This window comes from Peromyscus californicus, unplaced genomic scaffold (assembly GCF_007827085.1).
Source record: "Peromyscus californicus insignis strain IS unplaced genomic scaffold, ASM782708v3 Scaffold_88__1_contigs__length_174892, whole genome shotgun sequence".
Classification (NCBI taxonomy): Eukaryota; Metazoa; Chordata; class Mammalia; order Rodentia; family Cricetidae; genus Peromyscus; species Peromyscus californicus.
Genome location: NW_026294604.1, coordinates 26,740 through 45,126, shown reverse-complemented (window position 1 = coordinate 45,126; position 18,387 = coordinate 26,740). Strand labels below are relative to the sequence as shown.

The following is an 18,387-nucleotide window of genomic DNA, read 5'->3' as shown; positions in this document are numbered from 1 at the left end:
TCCTAACTCAGTCTTCCACTTCCCAGCATTCTCCTCTCTACTTATCCTGCCTATACTATACTTCCTGCCTGGCTACTGGTCAATCAACATTTTATTTATCAATCAATCAGAGCAACACATTCACAGCATACAGAAAGACATCCCCAGCAGATATTCTCTTAGAAAGAAGCCTGTTCTTGAGAGCTCAGTCCTCACTACCACTCAATGAGTAGCAAATTGCTATAATTTCAACAACATTAAAGCCAATGATACATAGAAATAGACTTACAATCAATTAAAGCCACTAATGTGGCACTATGAATATAGAACAGAAATGTAGAAATAGCTCATGGAATAAGGCAGGTAAGGAAGGTTTTTGAAAGCAAGAAGGAAGAATAATGGAGAGGAAATTTATGAAGATAGGAAGGGAGACAAGAATGTCTTATTGTCTAAAATGAAAAAAGCACATGAAAAAATTAGATAAATGACATAAGATTATAAAAATTACGAGTTTTAAAATTTATTTTATTTACTTATTTTTGTTGTTGTGTGTGATATATACTTGTAGAAAGGCACCTACCATAGCAAGCATGTGGAGGTCAAAGGTAATAATTGTGGAGTTGTTTCTCCCCTCCTACCTTTACTTGGTTCCAGGGATCAAACTCTGGTCCTCAGGCTTGTATGGCAAAGTATGTTTTCCTACCAAGCCATCTTTTCAGCCCAAGAGAGATTTTTTTAAAATAAAAACCTAAAATAAAGTAAAATCGTTATTAAAGGTACAGTAAAAAGAAAAAGTCTAAGTAAAAAGATAAAAAGAAAGAGAAAAACCCAAGAAAACAGATAAATTGTTAGAGGTGCTTCTTTCATAGGTGGAGACTCCTGTGTTTCTTGTGGTTTAGGATGTTGCTGAGCCTGACCCTGACAAATGTCAGGTGTCTGCACAGCTGTCTTTACTTTACTAGCCCTCTGTATTTGGGGGGCTTTGCTGGCCACAATAAACTTTGTCATCCGTGTGTCAGGCAGATGGTTCCATACTGCTCAGACCTCCTTGTTCTCACATGCTGGAGTGGTTGATGTTCTAGCCAGGGAGTTTCCTAATGCACTGGGTGTGGGGGAAGGAAACACAGGACTGTACCTTTATAGGCAGACTAATTGCCATCTTTTCAATACCCTTTAGGTGTTAAACTTTGCTGGAAGGATCAGCTGGCTGCAGCTGTCCAGTGGTCCTTTGGAGCTTCAGATTTCTGAGTCTCCAGGGCAGCAGATCTCACAGCACATAAGTGGCTCCAGAGGCTGATCCACCTGCCAGCCCCAGGCTCAGAGATAGCCAAGCCCACAGTTAGTCTTAGTTGATTGGCTAACCTCCTTGATATTGAGGGTGGGGCTACTTTCCCATGTAAGTATCGCCATGTAAACCATGACTCCTGCACCTAAAACTCTTCAGTACATTATTTGGCTCTCTCCCTATGCACAACTACATTCCACAGCTGTGTCTCACCCTGGAATGGTAGCATAGTTGACTCTTGGTTTCCCACCTAGTGACTGTTCTTTGTTCTTGTCCCCTTGTTTAGCTCAGTCTCAAACAATTGACTTCCTTTCAAGATGGCACCCTGCCACAGCCCTCTGAGACTCGGGGAATAAAAAGAAGGTCTTGTTTCTGCTGCTGAACCAATCATAGTAGTCACATAATTGTCTCAGCAAAACCCCCAACAGTATTTGAGGGTTTTTCAAGATGTGAGCTTTTACTGTGGGTAAGAGTGCCAATCTCTTTTCATCAGGGCTGCCTGGATTATTCTTTGGCCGAGGTTTCTGTTTCCTTTACCCTGCCAAGCAGCTACAAGGCAGGAGCCATGGGAAGCTTATTCCTGTTAGTGGCTTTCCAGATGTCCTATCATTCCCTTTGCAGATTCCAATGCTCTTCCACTTGTCTTCTCTTTGAAATAGAGTCTGTTTTTTATTATCCCATCTCTTCTCACTCACCGTGGCACACAAAGGCAGACTTTAATCTACTATCTTATCCCAGAAATTCCTTTATCCTCTACTGGCATAGCTCAAGCACCCAGAACAAAGGCATTCAGTATTTATTTGTCAAACAAATGGATATAGATAGGTGATCTGAAATAATGGTTTATTATGACTATTAGCAGCTGTTGTAGCCAACTCATGGAAAGAACCTTTCTAAAGAATAAAGCCAAGCATAGTGAACCAAAGTATGGGGAGAGAGAGAGAGAGAGAGAGAGAGAGAGAGAGAGAGAGAGAGAGAGAGAAGAGAGGAGAGAGGAGAGAGGAGAGAGGAGAGAGGAGAGAGAGAGAAGAAGAAGGAAGAGGGAGAAAGAAAGATAGATTAATCACTGTGACTCTGTGTTCGAGTTCCAGGGACCACAGAAGGCTTCTTTACAAGCCCCTTCTCCTCTACTTCCACGCTCACTATTTGTTCAAGCAAACAAGCAAACCTGTCCCTAACAGTTTCTTCTTTCGATCTTCCATTAGTACTATTAATTGGAAAAGGATTGACAACAGATGTGAACCAGTAATCCACAGTGTTCTTTGGTCACACTGAGCTGGAAAGTGTTACCCAGATGCTAGAGCTGGAGACAGAGGAAATCTACCCCTTTCACTTGTGACTCAGGTGGGGCTACTACCACACTCTCAGCTTATGGGAATGTCAAGAAGAAGCCAAAGTACAGTCTTAGTATTTTCGCTAACACCTGAGGCTTTTTTGCTGCATGAGTACCCAAGAAGATCTGTGGAAATACCTTATACTTTATCAGGATTATTATAATTAAGAGTAGATGAATCACAAGGATTTAACCTAATGATCTCAATTTATGTCTCAAAAATCCAAGGACTAGAGAGTTGGAAAACTTGTTATTATCAGAAGATTAGCATCTTGTCTGGCTCAGACTGGATACTACTCAAATACTGATTGAATGATTAAGTAATTCTTCAGAAATAAAGAGTGACAGAGACTGCACTTTTGTAACTACATGATTGGAACCCTGATACCTGCTTGTTGGAGAGGGATTAGTGTACTGAATTCATGCAGCCTAGGTTGGATATGCAACAGACTGAAGGCAATGGGTGCCCTCTGTTGACTTTGCCTGGCACACCTTGAATCAGGCTTCACATGCTGATTTAGATGCAGGAAGATGTCTGTTATTTTGACCATGCCCATTTCATTTATTAACACTAGCTCTTACCTAAATACAGTCAACTATGTGCCATGCATAGTACTTGCTTCAGAAGAGAACATCGAGGTGAACCTCAGAAATAAAACTATTCATAGTTCAGAATGATCTATGAAAAGATAATATTGCAATCACACAGAATCTCACATGTGGACATATTTGCTTCTCTTCAATTTTTGTTCATTCTTTCAAATCAAGGACAATTGAGAGTTAGGGGGTGCTCATATCAAAGTGTGAGGGCTAAGCAGTGATGGATAGTGACTGAGAGATTTCACACACACTGTAAACACTGTTTCATCAATAATTATATGGTTTGAGAATTAGGACAGAATCCTAGAAAAATAACGACTAAGAAGGTCACGATCTACTATGGTGAGATTTCACAGCCAAAAGTGGTTGTGGTGATAGCAGCAGCCAGGCAGAGTTCAGGAAGAATGCAGAACATTGTTTTGGCAATGGTTATTTTGCCTCAGTGGTTTTCTGTGCCACATAAGCCACCAGAGTGCATATGCAATCTTGGATGGTCTTGAGTTAAACCTCTTGCAAGTGGGCTTTCTGAATGCATTTATTTTTCATTCCAATGCATTGCCTTCTTGAAAAATGTTGTACATATATAGCTTTATTGTTTGCCTATGAATGAAAAGAGACACTTATACTAGTAATGGTTGGAAAGACATTGTTTGCAAATAAGCAGATCTGCAGAAAATCTTATCACTTTCCCAGCAAATATGAAAATGTCCTTGTGGAAGGCAGAAGAGAACAGCGTTTGATTTCTAAAAGCATCATTGGTGTCCACAATAGTGTCAAGGCAAAAGAGGGATGAAATATGTACTTATTGTTGCCAGGTTACAGTAGATGGGAAACTCCAACTTTGTTCTCTGACACTGATGTCTTTTATAACCCATTCAAGTGCTTTACCTGTATTGTCAATGACAATGACCTCATTATTATTTCTTACTACTGCTGGAAGAGTTTGTTTGGTGGTGTATTTATTTTACAAATGTATGGAAGAAAAGCCAGAGAGGAGTTCAGGAGACAACCATCAGCTACATAATTTGGAGTAGCAGGATTGAGTTTTCTTACCTGCAAAGTAGACAAACTTCTAAGTGCTTCATGTACAGGTATTGTGGTGTTGAATGTGTGAACAGTAAGTGCTGGAACCTTATTGTGGGGCTCAGCAAGGAGTGCTGTATTGTACTCCTCCTACCAGGTCTTGTTTGGGCAGGTAATTCTGAAAGTCAGATTGGGATGAGAGATTTAAAAATCAACACTTAAAGGTGCTTGTTTCATCGTGCATGTGATATGTACATCTCTATGGTAATGATATGATCAAGCAGATATTATTTCTACCTATATACTAGTTTAACTGATCATATTATACAGGAGCTTACTTCATAGTATGAATTGCTCATCAGCACGTAGGAAGGAGAAGTGCTGGGGAGACTGTGTCTGATCAAAAAGTAAAATTATGGCTCTGTGAACCCCTAAAACCTTGACCTTTAAACTTAGTAAATTGAAAGTGTAGACAAAAATTTACTTATTATGTGTGTTCTTTCTTCTGCCAAATGATGGAGTCCATTTTTATAAGCTCTTGATTGATCCTGGTGCCATCATTTTGGGCATGTATTTTAGTGCTCGCCTATCATGTACAAGTCTTTTAACCCTGGAATTCCTGGGGGGTGGGTGTTACCAAGTGTAATTTTCTTTGTTCTTCAAGCCTCTTTGTTCCATTTCCCATATATTTCTGGGCTTCCTTCACATTTTTCATGTCCTTCCCTTCAGACTTCCCACTGTACATTATAAAGAACCCTTCTCTGTGGTCACTGGCATAGTACACTTCTCCTATTTGTGTTTTTCAAATGTAGATCATGTCTGAAGACCTTTCTTCTCTTCCCTGATACCTTCCTTTGGAGGTATGTGAACATCTGTTTCCACACTCTCTGCACCTATGGCCTGGTGGGAACAACAGGATATTCTTAGGTTACCCTTTCAATTTGCAAGGCTTGTCTATGATTGCTCAAAGCCCTTCCAATTCCATACATCCTTTAGCTTTATTTCCCTTTTCAATAACTTTGGAAATGATCCTCCCCCGTGTATTTATAAGTGTCTAAAGGACTTATTGTGTAATTATTTAAATATAATAGTGAGGTAGTTGGTTTTGGCTGTCAACCCAAAAGAATCAAGAAATGTCTATGACTGGAGAACACACTTGGGGTTCTGTGGGGGCATTTCCAGAGAAGATTGATATACTGGATGGTATCTGGGAGGGAAAGGTTATCTTCAGTGTGGATAGCACATAAAACTGGGCTGGTGGCTGCCTGAAAAAGAAATCAGAGGAAGAAGGCTTCATGCTAGAGTCTGCAAGTATCCTTGTTTCTGAGTTAAGGTACTGACACTGCCATCCACTGACACTAGACTCCCATTTCTTAGACTTTTCAATGTGAACTTAATGCCAGAGGCTCTCTAGGGAGTTTTTGGGCCTTCAGAATGGAAGCAGGAATGTTGATGCTTTCAATTTCCATAAAGTATATATTTAAATCTATTTATTTAGTGTATGCATATGTGTGTTTGTGGGTTTTGGTTGTGTGGTATGTGTATGTGTGGGAGTACATGTGTACGATGGTGTACACATGGAGGCCAGAGGACAATTGCAAGAGTTGATTCTCTTCTTCTCCAGAGTGGGTCCCAGGGATTGACTGACTTATACTTAGGTCACCAGGCTTGGCAGCAGCGCCTTTACCTTTGCTAGCCTTTTATTTTGTTACATTTTTAAATGTTTTTCTTCACAAATTTATTATACATAATAAAGTAATCATATGTAATAGTCTTATGACATTTTCATAGATGTAGAGAGTATGTTTTGCTATTTAGCCCACCTTCCACTATCCTCTCTTGTCTCCTCACTCCTACCTGCCAATCCCCTCCCTTTATCCAACTAGCCTCTCCTTTACTTTCACCTTCTTTTTTGTGTGACTCAGTGATTTCCATTATGGTTGTTTACTAGCATGTGTGAGGCTTTGGGCTGTGGCTAAAAGTAAAATATCTCCCATAAGCTCATGTATTTGAATACTGATATCCAGTTGGTGGCACTCTTTGGTAAGGTCTTGGAACTTGCAGGAGGACAGAAACTTGTTTGAGGAGGTGTCATTGGATGTGGGCTTTGAGAGTTTAGAGCCTTGACTTCCTTCCTCTTTTCTCTCTCTTCTTCCTGTGTGTGGGTGAGAACGTGACCAGCAAGCTTCCTGCCCCTGCTGCCGTGCTTTCTCTGACTGTTACCAGGCCTTCCCCACCATGAACGGCCTCTATTCCTACGGAACTGTATTTTTAAATCAACCCTTTCCTCTCTACGAACAGAAAGGAAATTAGAATAGAAACTGGCACCAGAAAACTGGAATGTTGCTGTGTATTATGGTTAGTTTTAATGTCAACTCAACACATATTAGAGTCAATCTAAGTGGGAAGTCTCAACTGAAGAACTATTCTGATTGTCCCACATCATGTGGGAAGACCCAATCCAATTGTGAGATATTGTCTTCTAACAGTCCAGATAAAAAGGATGTGGCCAAAGGAAGATCTTATCACCACTATCTTACTGGCCTTTCTTCTGGCCGCTGCTGCTGCTAATTCTTTCACTGCTATCAGAAGTAGAATTCTTTAGTTGTTGTTATAGACTCGAGACTAATGGCTAGAGGAAACTTCCTGACTTCTTCTACCAGACTGTTGTACCCAGGCTTGTGGACTGAGCAACATCATGTTTGAAGGACCTCTCCTCAATGAGAAACAGCCATCATGGGACTACTCTGATGGCTGAAGTATCTAGCCTTCATGACTGATTAACTACTGGGTTCTCAGCTCTTAGGTGTGATTCTGCCATTGTTACAATCTTAAAGTTGTTGTAATAAATCCACAGGCATGCACGCACACACACACATACACATACACACACCTTACACTATATATATGTATATATATATAATATGTATATGAATATATGAATATATATATCATCCCATTGGCCCTGTTCTCATAGAGAGCCCTAACTAATACACTATGATAAGCTTGACTATGTGGCTTTTATGGTTTGGACTATTTTGTGGAAGACTTTGAAACTTTGTTGGAAACAGAGCTTAAAAAGAACAATTTTATTGAGAACTTGGAAGACAAAGACGCTGAGAGAGATGTGGACAGTAGAGACCTGGATTATGAACTTTCATCTGTAAATAAGGATCTATCAGAAACAGGCAAGGGTTGCTTAATATGATATTTTGGCAAATAATCTGGCTGCATTTTGTCAATTTCCTGAGAACTTGTGTGATCCTGAATTAAAAAGTAATGTACTGATTTTATTGGCAAAGGAAATTTCAAGACAGTGTAATATTGAATCTTTGGTATGTTTGTTTCCCCTCATTCTTATGTTTTCTTACAATGAAAAAGAGCAACAACGTGGGTCAGAAATACAATTTTAAAATGTGCAGTTTGGAGAGGAAAAGAGCACTCAGCAGCTTATGACTGCAGGTACCTTGTGCTGGCAAAGTGGCTGTGCTTGTTGGAGAGAGAGTAGAGGTATTGAAGAGAGGCCTTGCTCTGCACAGAGACAGAAAAGGTGCCCTGGGCAAGAACCACCTTTGAAAGGAAAAACCCAAAAGCACATTCTTCTCTGTGAAAGCAAATTAATGTGTCAGTTTTTCACTGGCTTCAGCATACAGAAGCTGCTGCTTCTGTAGTCCAAGCAGGGCTGGCATTATCCTGCGCTGGCAGCAGAATTGGGCAGTATAATCTCATTGGTACTTGTTCTGGAGACAAGAGAGATGAAATATTGAGAGGGTCAGGGATTCTTTCTCTGAAGTTTCAGAGAGCTGCTGAGGCCAAGCAACACATGGCAGGGTTGGAGTACCTCCTGGAAGACCTTGAGAAGCCATTGCGTGAAGCTGTGGTGGTAAGCCTGGATTGTGGTGGAGATGACTAGCTGTCAGATGCCACATCCTGGAAACATCTGACTAACCTACTCTCAGTACTGACTACTGCAAAAAGAAGCTTCTCTGACCAGCGCCAATGGCAACACCAATCTATGGGCTGAAACAGTTAGGTGGAAGAGAGTTATGGCTACCTAAGAAAACAACATCAGTAGCATCCCCACTAGGGCCACAGGCTTTGACTGGGTTTGCATTACCAGATATAAATTCTCTCCTATTGAACAATCAGTCAAATCAGAAAGTGGCTGATTATACCAGACTTGCCACTACTGTATCAGTGTGTTCATTTTGCATGGATGTTCAGTATTTTTTTTAATAGAGCCTGCAGCTGGAACTAGAATTTTCATTTAATAACCTGAATTTTTTTGGGACCACACAGGATACTTGCATTCAAACTTTTTTTTCCTTTTAGCTGTTAAATTTTATTTTTTGATTATCTTATAAACTATCAGATTTCATTATGGCTTTTTCATACATAAGTAGTTGTGGTTTACCTTCCCACCACTTTCTGTCCTTCATTTTTATACCTCCCTTCTCCTGCTTACACCTTCTATCCTCAGTATCCCTACTTTCATTTTGATATCAGGTACTTTCAACTTCTTAGACCAAACTGGATAAGATTCTCTGCTTTTCCAGGATGCAGACAGGCCTCCTGTAATGTCAGCTAATCCGATAACTCCCCTCTAACAGGCATGCATTCTATACTGGGTGTGTTCTTCTGGAGAGCCATACCTGTCAGGGACAAGGATAGAATCTCTAGCTAGTGGAAAAATACAGACCCCCATAAGACAGGGAACTAGATCATCTTACAGTCAGGTTGCCTAGCAACAGGACATTGAGTCAGAGCCCTTGACCCTTTCACCCTGTAAACATCCTATACAAACATCCTGTTAGCTTGCCCCACCATATGCAGATGACAGCTTCTTGCTCCACCCACCCTGCAGGAACTATATAAAACCTCTTGGAGAAAAATAAGGTGGCACCTTGATCAGAATCTAGACTTGTTAGACTCACTAACTAGAGATTCTATCCTTGTCCCTGACATCTCCCCCTTCTTAGTAAAAAATCTAAGGGACAACATAAACCAGGTTCGAATGGTCTAAAAGGAGGGCTCTGAAAGAGGTTTTGCATGGAGGATTACAGACATACCTAATGCAGATTTCACATAGTTTACTTTTGCTTCCACATAATCATTCTTTGTCAAGGTCACAACGCGGGGCTGGTCTACATAAACAGTTTTGACATCTAGTAGCATTTCTGACCACCATTGACACGACATGGAGTTATTCCTTGCCTGGTGCACTATTCTGTTGCTCTCTAGGCTCTCTTCCTTGGCTCTCTGGCTCAGAGGCCTCAGGGGCCAATTACCAGCACTTCTGTAGAGCATCTGCTATTCCATTGTAGCACAGCTGTTCCTTTGAACTCTTATTTACTTTTGGGCTTAGATTTTGATTTTCTTCTAGATGTGGCCTTGTGGATCACCAGAGTGAGAAGCAGGAAATCTGTAATTTCTAGAGCTAACCAAAACAAAACATTTCTAATCCGAGTCAACCAAATATCCTGCCTGGGATTTCATGTTCATGAGGTGAGGGAGTAGATCCTCCACACTCTGAATGTCAGAACAACTACATCTGGCTTTGTTGTGTTCAAAGGCTGCACATTGATTAAGGCTGCATTCAAGTGCCCTTTGCTAGATACCAGGGGTCTGCCTTGAAATTCATAGGTCTTCTCCTGAGGGACCGTTGTAATTTCTTTGGTCTGTATCATGGCTTAGACCTTAAATGGCCATTGAAGGCCCTTTGTTAAAGGTTTGGTCCTCAGTGGGGGATGCAGTTGGGAGGGGTGTATCCTTTAAGGGGTGGTGGTCGGTAATACAAAGTTAAGTTACTTGGGGCATTCCAATGAAAGGGATATTGGAACCCCAGCTGTGCCTCTCTACCCCTTGTTTCCTGGTTACCACCAGCTGCAGAACTCCTTTGCCGTGTGCTCTCATCACCATGTTGTACTGTGTTGTCAGAGTGTGAGGAATCTGAGCCAATCACGGACTGAACTATCTGAAGCCTTGAACTAAAATAAATCTTTCTTCATTCAATTTGAGTTTTGTAGGTATTTTGTCACAGAGATGAAAACTGTCTAATATAAACTGAAGCGGCTTCTTCTCTTACACAAATGGCATCATCTAGTTTTCAGTTTAACACGGTCTCATTGATTTCCTAGAAAATAGAACTCTTAGAGAAAATGTGTAAGCTACACTCTCTTCAGAGAACACCTTTAGCCCTTCCTTGGCTGAACAGCTTTGCTCTGGAAGAAGCGCATTCCTATATAATTATAGAGTCAACCATTCACAGTTGATACTGAGTTGGATATATCATTGCTTTGTGACTGAATTTACCATTCAAGTCATTGAAATCCAAAGATATCAGGCTTATAATTTTTTTACTTTAACAATGTGGGGTCATCCTTGTGGATTCCTAGGAATTTCCCTTTCATAGGTTTCTACCTGATCCCAAAAGCACCCCCTTCCAGTACTCTTTCAGTATTCTCTCCCTCAGTCTACCCCCAACTGGATTCATCACGTTCCCACCCTGTAAGGAACACATGTAAGGCCTAGGGTGAACAACTCTGGTCAGGAGTGATAAGCAATAGAATGATGTAAGTAAACCACAAATGGAGTAGTGATAAGCTATAAGCTATGTGTAGAAGTAGGGATAAGACTAGAAACCTAGCCAGGAAAGAATATAAAAGATGAAGCCTCAGATCCGACTAACAGAGCTCATCAGGCTCTGCCAGAGACGTGAGATCCTGTCCCCAGTGCAGATGTGGCTGACCTGAGGAAGGCTGACCCAAGATCCAGAGGAACAGACGTGACAGTCTGGACCTGTGCACCCGGAGAGGTACTCCTGCTCCATTTGGAAGACAGGATGAATATTGCTTGTAATCTTACTGTGTGAATAAATGAGTGTTATACCAAGTCTGAATCAAGAGTGATTATTCCTCCCCTGTAACTAGGGTATGTGCTCGCTATAGTTGGTGTAGTCAGCAGGATTTTGGGCTTAAAGCCTCCTTGACCACTGAGCACTGAGGAATGTAAAATACAAAAGAATTGGCTATTACTCTGGTGGAGTAACAAATTACAGGAAACCAAAAAAACTAGCAAGCGACCTCAAAGCCGCTCTGAGAAATCAGCTCCTCGAAGTCAACTCTGAGGACCTAAAGAAAATCTGAAGGTCCAAGGAGGAAGAACTGGTAGGAGAGAGAGTATCAGAAGCAGACGGGAAACACCACCCTCCCTAAGGGTGCGGGAGTACCGAAAGAATACCGGACACCTTGATGACAACCCAGACCCCTGGGGAAGAGCAGAAGGTGCTGGGAAAGAGCTAAATGAGGTTCTGGATGGCCAAAAGGATAGAAAGGATTTCGGGTTTAAAATTTGAAAAATTGATAACTGATTCCTTGAATCAGTCTAGACGAATTAGTAACTGGGAGTGGTACCGTAGGAAAAAATTAATTAAATTTTTGTACGGCTTGGTATACCACTTACAATGAATAGATTAATTAAGAAATTTAAGAAGACTAACATCTCCCCAGTGACAGGTAGAGAATACCAAGATGAGGTTGAAGAACATTGGGGGAAAGTAGCCTCCAAGGTTAAAAATAAGGCCGGCATGAAATCAGTAAATGTGACTAACACATTAACAAATCCGGATGTGGTAGAACAAGAATTAGAGGGATGTAACAAGGCACAAACAACCGCACTGCTTAGGAAAACGGTGTGGGATATTGATAAGGACAGATCAATGGGCAAAAGGCTAGCCTTAAACATAGTGAGGAAGGAACAGGAGCGTAGCGCTACTCCTGGATAGAACGAATGTAACACCGTACCATCATTTCCTGTCTCTACCAAAGTAAGAGAACTCCTATTAGAAGTACTATATCAGCTCTGAAACCCTTCAGCACTGGAGGAGGTAGTAATCGTCCCAAATTTGAAATGGGAACGAAGTTTTGAGGAAATCAGACCTTATACTCCTCAGGAGATCTCAGAATTACGGAAAGATTATGCCCAAAATGGACAGAAAGATGCAGAATATATGTGCCGACTGTGGGAAAAGGGAACTGACACAGTCATGTTAACTGATCTAGAAATGAGAAAGATCAGAAACATAGTAGAGAATCCCTCAGTATCGGAAGCTCTAGAGCATGTAATTGAGACATCAAAAGGCGATACACATCCACTATTAGATTGGATTACTGCAGCTTGGAGATTTGCATTTCCAACACTAGACCTCACTCAATTTGAATCAGCAGCACAGTGGACAACATACGCACAAGCCATAAAACAATGTAGAAAATTAGGTATATTATATTTCATCTACAACCAGGTAACCACACCTCAAGCCGCACCTTTTACACCACGATTTAAAAAGATCATTATTAAAGGAGCTCCAGCACACCTTAAAATGAGCCTAGCTGGACCCCTGCAGGCATGTCAAACCATCTCAGATGCCATGGAATTCTTTAAATCTTACAGGGAAATGGACATAGACAAGGTAGTATCATTTAATGTTAATAAGAAACAGGACAAGAAGAAAGTTACACCACGGTTTTCGAACATAAGACCATTTGGGAAACCTAATCAAATGCCCATGAGACAGAATGCAAACAAACCATGGAACCCAATTAGAAGGTTGACAGGAAGGAAAAATATCCCATGGAGAGAGACACAGAGCAACCCATGGAGACAGACATACCAACCAAAACCTTTTTTAGGCAATCAAAATTTCAAACCAAATTTCAGACCAAAATTTTTCAATCAGAACAACCACAGGCCCCCAAGAGCAGGACCCCCCAGATGCTACATACCAAGACAGACTTGATCAACCCGGCTGGTAGACCATTCGTAGCTATACCTATAATAACTAACAAAGGGCCGAAAATAGTAAAATGGCTAATAGATACAGGTTCTGAAATGAGTATAATAACGGAATTTACAGAACATTTTAAAACTGACAAAAGGATTATAATACAGGGAGTAGCAGCAGAAACAGAAGTACCAGTAATAAAATTAACACTCAAATTATATAATAAGGAACATGAGATTGAAGCAGCTAGCTTCAATGCACCCTGTAATATCCTAGGCATTAAAGAAATAAGAAAATTATTCCCAGACTTTCTAAATAATAGAATAGCTAAGGTCAGATGTAATCTAGCAGAAGTAAAAATACAACCTATTAAATTACCACACATACCCCCAACCTTCACGGCACAATACCCTATCAAAGGAGGTATTAAGGAAATAACAGAAACTATACAAACTTTGCTAAAAGAAGGCATTATAGAGAAATCTCAATCATTCAATTATAACAGCCCGGTATGGCCGGTGTTGAAACCTAATGGCAAATGGAGATTTACAGTTGACTTCAGGAGAATAAATGAAAAAACACCCAAACTTAAAGGACAACTTCCCGATGTGGAAGACATCTTTCTTAGAATTAAAAATTCGGCTCCAAAGGCAATGGCAACTATAGACTTAAGTGATATGTTCTTTGGAATCCCATTACACCCAACATCTAGGGAACTTACTACATTTACATGGCAAGGACAGCAATATCAATTCTTGAGACTCCCTCAAGGGTATTTGAACAGTCCTATGATTGCACACAACACCTTAACAACTACATTAAAGAACTTCGAACCAGAATCAGACTGTAACATATACACCTATGTAGATGATATAATGACAGTAGGACAAGCCGTTGACAAAGTACAAAGTACATTAGAGAAACTGATTCAACATTTAAGAAATGAAGGGTGGACTATAAACCTAGAAAAAGTAAATAAAGCAGGAACAGAAGTAAAATTCTTAGGGGTACATTGGACTACAGAAGGACCAACAATACCCGAAACAATAATAGATAAATTAAAACAAATTAAGTGACCCCAGAATAAAACTGAGGTACAACATCTAATTGGCCTATTTGCATATTGGAGGCAACATATTCCATACCTACAGATCATATTACAGCCTTTATATAAAATAACAAAGAAAGCACAGGATTTTGAATGGGACCAAAACTGCGAAAATGCCGTTAAATTGGTACTGGAATATATAAACCAGTATAGCCACCTATATTATATACAGCCCGGTGGCCACGTATTTGTGGACATCTTGTATATGCAGGGTTATGGTAATTGGAATATATTTTCAAAAAATAAAGACAGGGAAACGCCAATAGGCTTCTACTGCAAGAAATTCCCATGGTCAGAGAACAAATATTTGCTGTTCGAAAGAACCATATGGACAGCCTACGAGGCATTCAGGACAATCCACTCACTGCTCAAAGAGAACCATGTGACTCTCCGATCACATATACCCATTTTGGACTGGGTAAAGGCACCAGGAGAGGCATGGGCTGGACTACCCATGGAAGGAAAGGTACTTCAATGGAAATGGTACCTTCAGGAGTTCCTTCGATCAACACCTCTGTCAGCAAAGGGGTCGGTACCAGCGGTATCGGAGTCGATACTTCAGTCCGACAGGCCCATGACTCCAGAGGGATACATTTTCCCAACCTCAACCCCTCCCCAGAAACAGGTACCGATGGGCCATTGGGGGACTAGAGAGTACGATCCCTCTCTGGTTAATGCCTGGTTCACCGATGGATCAGCAACCATGGTGAACAACAAAGTGAGATGGAAAGCAGCCACTTATAGACCTGGGGATGGAATGGTCATTACAGACCAGGGCACTGATAAATCAGCCCAACGTGCAGAAGTTATAGCCGCACTATTGGCAATAAGACAAACTATAAAGGACAATTATAAACAAATTTATTTATACACCGATTCATGGTGTGTGGCAAATGGCATGGCAGTATGGTCAGGCAAATGGAGAAATAATGGATGGAAAATTAATGGTAAAGACATATGGTCAAAGGCAGCATGGCAGGAATTGGATGCAGCAAGCAGACTAATCAAAATCATAGTATACCATGTAGATGCACGTACCAAGAAACAGGATGAGACAAGTAAAAACAATGAAGTAGTAGACAAACTAGCTTCAGCGTTAAGTATAAAATTAAAGGGTACATGGAAGGCAAACATTGATCCAGAAACAGGAAAAGGTAAAATACAGAGAGAATGGATACAGGTAAGACCATCAACTAAGGATATACCTATAAGTACAGAAGAGATACTGAAAATCCATGAGCAGTTAGGACATATAGGTACACATGCACTAAAAAGTTGGTTCGATAAAAGAAATCTTAAGATAACATGGCAGACAATAAGGAAAACAATCAATAGTTGCAACAATTGCCCAAAGGCTGTTACAAGATTAACACACAATTACCAAGGGATAATAGGACACCGAATGGATTTTAATAGAATCCTACAAATAGACTTCATAGGACCATTAAACAGCTTCAAGGGAAAATATTGCTGTACCCTAGTAGACATAATGACAGGTCTCAGGATGGCCCGAGAAAGCACACACCCAGACCAAAACACAACGATACTTACAGTCTGGGGATGGTGCACAGCATATGGAACACCTGATATAATACAATCAGACCAAGGAACTCATTTCACAGGAGCCAAAACACAAAGAATGGCTAGAAACTTAAACATTCAATGGGATTTCCATAGAGCCTATACACTGACAGCAGCTGGAGCAATAGAAAGATGGAACGAAATGATTAAAAAACAGCTAGAGATGCATAAGGGAATACCACTGTCATTAGCAATAAAAATAGCAACTTATGAATTGAATACCAGACCTAGAATAAATAGGAAGTCACCAATAGAAGAAGCTATACAAAAACAACATACAATAGATTATCCTACAGTTATAGATAGAGAAGTAATAAGGAATCCTAATTGCCTTTACAGGAACTGGAAGTATAATAAATTATCCCCAGCAGAAATAATAGCACCAGGAACAGGAAACAATGTGTGGATAACTCAAGGTAAAAAGGACTTGAAATTAGCCAGACTGGAGGATATAGCATAAATGTGTGTCAGGGAGGTGATATTCATAAGGGCAACCCTCCTGACAATTTGGCTAATAGCCATTGCAGTATACATAGTACTGCCAATCTTAGAATTTGCTTTTCCCTTCTGTAACATCATTTACCAAAGGAGCTACTCACACAACATAGTCAACAATACCAATCCTGGATACGCTTCTGCAGCATCCAGAGCAGTCAACTTCACGGTATGCTAGATACACTATCTGCACAGGAGGCAATAAGAATAGCAAATGTGATGTACACACTAAAGGCAAGCAAGCTATACGCTATTGGGGCCTTTGTGTGCTCATTTTTCTGTCTCAGGTTAGCAGATGTGATGGCAATAACAGCATACCAATGCCAGCCCTATTGGACAGTACACCCACAACAAACAGACCCACCACCACACCACATGTTATACAAGTGGGCACTAGGAAACAGAATACTGTTGCTATACCAACAATTTATGATCTAGAAGGCAAATTACCACTATATTGGTCAGCAGAGAGATGATTTACACATCATATAGGAAAAACACATAGTTTTTGGCAAAAATATGCAGCATGTTTAACATATGCCTGGTATAAGGGTTGCGATCAATATAGAATGGCACTTAGCATATACCATCCAAACAAAGAATATATGTTAGAATCAGGGGATGATGTTAACACCAACATACATGAGCAGAACCCATTAAAATGCCATTACAATGAATTATGGACCAACATTACCAATCACGCAGCCATATACAACATGTATTGGACAAAGAATTCACATAGCAGAACAAACATATTAAGGGTAAACTCATACTATATGACCAATACAATGGGAATAGAGACAGAACCAGAATTTGACTGCGAACTAGGCAGGAATAGCTCCTTTGTGAGACAATATTTCGCACCAGTAATTCCTTGAAGCACACTCTTGTCCTAGCCACTCCACTTAGCAGTTTAAAGACTCATGGGGTCAGCAAAAGATAGAAATATGCAGTCAAGACAGATTCAAAACAAAACAAAGCAAAAAACCCAAACCAAACCTTTAAATGGGTTACAGTGTGTTTAAAAATATACATAGGCTTGGGAGAGCAAAGAAAAAGGGTAAAGAAAATTCTTAAAAAGGGGCCTGGGAGTGCTGGGGGGGTGGAGGCGTTAAAATTCCCTGCTTCACAGGAAAGTCTGTCAGATATGCTAGGCCTGTAAGCCAGAGCTGGATGCTCCAATGTTACAGGGGAACTTTGGGTGTCTATCCAGGCAGCCTGATGTCCTTGTCATCAGGTAACATTTCACACTTCTGGGGTCTTTGATGGAGTTGAAGACTAAATAGTTATAATTATAGTTTTCCTTGTTATAATAGAAAGTAAATTAGATACAAAACTTTAGACTCGCCAAGATAGAAAATTAAGTAATTTCTCTAATTTTGCCAGATGCAAATGGATTAGATAGTGATACTGTAATTCTTAATAACTGCTTTTGTTGTATATAGTTTTACTATATTTAGTTTAAAACCTCCCTTTTTAATTAGACAAAAGAGGGAAGTGCTGTGGAACAATCCTTTTCCACACTATGAATATTACTCTCATTGGTTAATAAAAAGCTGACAGGCTGGTAGCTGGGTAGGAAGTTAGGTACGAAAGCCAAATTGAAGATCATGGGAAGGAAAATGGAGTCAAAAGAGATGCTAGCCAGCTGCTGAGCAAGCAGGATGTATAAAAAATAAGGTAACAAGCCATGAACCATGTGGCAAAGCATAAATAGAAATATGGGTTAATTTAAATGTAAGAGCTAGGAACAAGCCTGATCTATTGACCAAGCATTTATAATTCATATTCAGCCTCTGAGTTGGTTATTTGGGACAGGCAGTCAGGACAGGAAACATTCGATTACAGCATACCTTGCGATGCTAGAACCTAGACATAAGCTAAACTCCCATATAACTTCATCTGCATCCCTGGCAACATCACCATCCCCTTCTTGGTCAGGTTGAGACTTGAGCTTGCTTTCTGAGGTTGTGGTTCCTCAACTAACTAGTTACAAAATTTATCTACTTTTCAACTTTTGGTGAAAATCTTGTGTATTGAACATTAAAGACACCCAGATGCTACATGCCTCTTCCTTTTTGATTTAATAATATCACAGCAACTCAGTTGACATTAGAAAGATGGTATGAGGGAACAATGAGCTTTGTGGCAGTACTGGGCTAACTGGAGCCTAAGCCAGGTTCTTACCAGGTAGCTGTAGGTGA

At 40.4% G+C, this 18,387-nt stretch overlaps 1 long non-coding RNA gene across 3 annotated transcripts in view; it reads right to left on the bottom strand.

The window, feature by feature from the left end:
- LOC128102858 (uncharacterized) overlaps positions 1 to 7,090 on the bottom strand; it is a 136,840-nt gene extending 129,750 nt beyond the window's left edge. The window contains exon 1 of one of the 3 annotated variants that reach the window (XR_008215575.1): positions 618 to 7,090. This is a non-coding gene — a long non-coding RNA (uncharacterized LOC128102858). Of the gene's footprint in view, positions 1 to 559 lie in introns of all 3 variants that reach the window. The other 2 variants (XR_008215574.1, XR_008215573.1) reach the window with 2 other exon arrangements.
- Positions 7,091 to 18,387: the final 11,297 nt, after the last annotated feature.